Source organism: Cucurbita pepo, chromosome LG01 (genome assembly GCF_002806865.2).
Source record: "Cucurbita pepo subsp. pepo cultivar mu-cu-16 chromosome LG01, ASM280686v2, whole genome shotgun sequence".
Classification (NCBI taxonomy): Eukaryota; Viridiplantae; Streptophyta; class Magnoliopsida; order Cucurbitales; family Cucurbitaceae; genus Cucurbita; species Cucurbita pepo.
Genome location: NC_036638.1, coordinates 5,195,670 through 5,200,165, shown reverse-complemented (window position 1 = coordinate 5,200,165; position 4,496 = coordinate 5,195,670).

The following is a 4,496-nucleotide window of genomic DNA, read 5'->3' as shown; positions in this document are numbered from 1 at the left end:
CACACAGAAACAGGTACATACGTCAAAATAATTTCTTTTATATTAATTATATAAAATATAAAAAAAAAAGGTGATGTGTTAAAGTGACGTGGCGGAGGGCATCGGTAATTGCATGAGGACAGTGAAGAGCATGCAGTATATTTAGGGTTCTTTGTTTCATTCTTTGTCGCTTTTGTTCTCTTTTATGCCCTTACGTCTTTATACTACACAACACCCTGTCTGCCACACTCACGAGTTCCATATATATATATATATATATATATATATATATATATATATATATATATATATATANTATATATATATATATATATATATATATATATATATATAAATAAATAAATATATAATATTTATGTTTGTTTTGTTCAGATTTTTGAATTGCAACAAATAGGCAGGTCTCTCAAGTTCTTCAACCAGCGATCCAAAAATATCAGGTAGTTTTTTTTTTATTTTGTTTTATTAAGTTTGGAGTAAGATGTATTAATTTTATATATTTCGTGGGCTACCAATGAGGTTTTTATTTATTTATTTATTATATAATAATGAAATTTGAGTCTATTTATTTATTGTTTTATTAATTACGCTTATTTAATCTCTTCAGATTATATATAAATTTTTATAAAAAATGAAAAAGAAATAAAATGATTATTATTGTATCCTTGAAACGCTTACACATGCATGCATTGTAACGGTTTTTTTTATTTTATTTTTTTATTGAAATGTAAAAAATAATATAACCAAAAACCAAAAATCGTTTCTTTATAATTAATTCCTTTCCATCATAAGAATATAGAATAATTTCTGAATTAATTAATCTTTTTAAAATTTTTTAATATTTTTTTTATGAGGGTTAGGTATTGGGTTGGGGAGGCACCACCCCCCACCCAATTTTAAAATTTATTATTATTATTATTTGTGTGTTTTTAGGGATTGGAGAAATAAATAAATATGGAATTAATTAATTAATTAATTAATTAACTTTTTTTTTTTTTTTTTTTTTTTTTTCCTGTTTGATTGTAGCATACACGTGAAGATTCTCATGCTCTGACCCACCCTCCTTTCTTTTAATTTTCATTTTTTTAAAATAATATTATTGTTTTTTTTTTTAATAATTATTTTCTTTTTTTATGAAACTTATTTTTACCAATTTCGTGTCTCCCTAATATCTTCCCTCCCCCACATTTCTGTTGTGAATCCTACATTTTTGGGAATTATCTTTTTCTATAAGCCTTTACTTATTTATACTTTATTGATTCTTTTTTTTTTTTTTTTTTTCATTTTTGTTGACATTATTTAATTTGGGAGATTATTTGTTTTTTTTTTTTAATTATTTAGATTTATTTGATTTTTTGGTTTTGTTGAAATTATTTAATTTTTCAATTAGGTGGGAAATTCTTAATTTTGTTTGTTAAGGTAATTTAATTTTTTTATAATTTATAATTAATAATTAATAACTCTTTTACTTTATTTTGTTCGTAAATGATGAGTGTAACCAATAAATGAGTAAAGTTGGGTATCTTATTCTAATAACAACTTCAATTAATATGGCCCATTTTGTAATTATTACTAAGATGCAACTCAGTATTGTTACAACGAGAGCATTTTAAGGAAGGCTAACAATTGAAAATAATCATTAAGAAACTCTTTTGTTCTGGTTAGATGTGCATACATTCACGACAAAATATAACAAAATCAAGGGACTAAAGATCATTAAAACCGGTAAATTTATGTACACAGATGAGTAGTTGCCACAAGTAAAATTACAAGTACACTCTCTCCGATCTGCAACTCGCGCACGGCTCAACTTGGCTTAAACAACTCTGTTTGATATTTTGTATTCATTCCTGTATTTCTAGATGGTTCCCGAGCCCTTCATTAATATTTGGAAGGGTTTGAGGTTAGTATAGCTACTATTTAGCCAATTTTAAAATATTGTGAGTCAAATTTGCATCAAGTAAGGGAGTTAGATGATTTGTTCTTTAGAGATGTCCTAATTACGATGTCGTAGAACTTCATAGGTGGAATTGAACTTCTACGAGTAGGATCCGACTAACACCAAATAAGCGTATTTAGCGACTTCCGCTTAAGCCAATTAAGTAATTAATCTTACTATTGGAATACTTTTGGACTAGGTTGAATGAATTATATGTTGTATGAATGACTCGTGCTCTATGACTTATCGACGTATCATTACTTGTATGATGTGATGTTTAAATTTTTTTGTGATGCATTACTTGTCAATCCATGTACACTATAATACCATGTTCACGTTAGACCCTATGAGACACTTAATGAATCATGTATGATAAGGAGTGATATGCCATGTACATGAATACATGTCTTCTGAGAAGGTTATGTCATGAAAAGTATGGAAGTATAATGTGCTTCGTAACCATGTACCATGATTTGAAAATGTGGGACCTCATGCATGTTGTATGTCACAAACACGGGATACTTCTCCAGTGCGTTTTATGGACACACACACAATGATATGATACACACTTTTTTCTTTTTGTTGGTTTTTGACAACGTAAATGTGCGGTAACCCGTTTTCAAATCTAGAGGTACATATGCGAGTATGTCTAATGGGTCCGTGTGTACATACAATTTACTACAAATTGAGTAAAAATTGGGGGCAACTCGTGATGGGGCTACCCATTTGCCCTGCACGAACGTTTGCCTCTCTATTATTCACCAATTCCATCGTTATTTAGTATTTTATTTTTATTGTTTCTTTAAAACGTATGAGTTTGGTAATGAACTCGGATCAATCAAAGATTTTAGAAAGTCGAATCGTGATCCAAAAGATACCGATTCAATATATTCCAAAAGATGGAGAAAGAAAAAGAGGGGAAAAATTTAAATGAGAACATAGAAGGCAATTATTTTAAGTGGGTCATGTTCATATTTGTAAAGTTAGCCACTTAGCCATTTGCTATTTGGAATGATTCTGAGTGCTTCTTCTTCTTCTTCTTCTTCTTCATTTCTTCTTCATTTCTTCTCCAAATCTGCCCTTTACTTTTGGTTTATGGAATCCAATGGACAACCAAAAAGACAACCAAAAAGACAACCTAATTTCCTTCTCTGTACCTTTGCCTCCTCCTACGACATGTCTCTGTCTTTTCACCTTTTTTTTTTCTTTGTTCTTTTGTTCTTTTGTACCTGTCCATTTTCCTTTTTCTCGTAGAAGGGTTTTCTTTTATTTGTTCTTCGATTCAAACTAGGACGTTTTATGGTCTACACAAACCAAAACACATGCCTCCAACTTTTAGAAGAAACCGAATGTACTATCGCTCCGTGTTTGCCCATGACTTGAAGTAATACGAAGCCTAAAAGCTGTATTCAGGAGTACTTTTGGTATGCCTAATCACCAAAAGTAACCTCATTTAGAAACTTTTGTACTTCGAGAAAGAATATAAATTCTTTGGGAAAAAGTAGGAAGACATCTCAAAAGTTTTTAACACTTATACTATTACCACCCCACTAGAAATGTATTCTATTTTAAAGTTGATTATAAATCTTTATATCGATCGTTCTTATATAAGCCTTTTAAAACATTCTTTACGATCATGTATTAAATATTAAATAAAGAATTTAACTAATACATGTACATTTACTAGGGTGATATAAGAATAATCTATTACATGTATCTATTGAATAAATCTAACTTTTAACTCTTATGACTTACTTAAGTAACTAATTAAGAATATGGATCTTGTCTTGTGTAAATGTATCCATAAATACATGAAACAAGCTTAATATCTATCGTGTTTTAGGGTATAATTTGATAAATACATGAAACAAGCTTAATATCTATCGTGTTTTAGGGTATAATTTGAAACAATCTTAATTAATTTCTTAGGTGTTTTAGGGTATAATTTGAGCACAAAATGCATGGAATTGTAGGGTTAACCTTAACCATTATGAATGCATGAGAGGGAGGGGAGGGGAGGGAGAGAAAAAAGTGAACATGTGAAGGTGTGGCAGGGCAGGGATGTTTTTGATGTTGACAAGGTAAGGAGCACGTGGTGTGGGGTCATAGGTCACGTGAGGGCCTTTCTTTTATGTGAGGTTTTCTTTTGGACTTGAGCGTAAAAGTAGAGACAAGTTGTGACACGCAGGTTGCCATGAGAGACCCTCCACTCCATCGCCATCTTCACGTCATCATCTTCTAACCTTTTTTCTTTTTATCAATATTCTTATGACAACATTTTCATTTCACTGTTGCCTCACGTGTTCATACATTATTGTTTTTCTTTATCTAACAAATTTTCTTTTTCATTATTATTATTATTATTTCATTTTGAGAATCCTTTTATGTTTGTACAAAATAATAATACTAATTCCGTTAAGAAAAAAAATAGCCCACGTGTGAATATGCGACCGATAAACCAATGGTTTAGACTACTTTTAATATTTGTTGTAATTATGAATAAATTTGAATATTTGAAGTATAAGGTCTAATATTGAATGAAGAGTATTGGTTTAGTCCG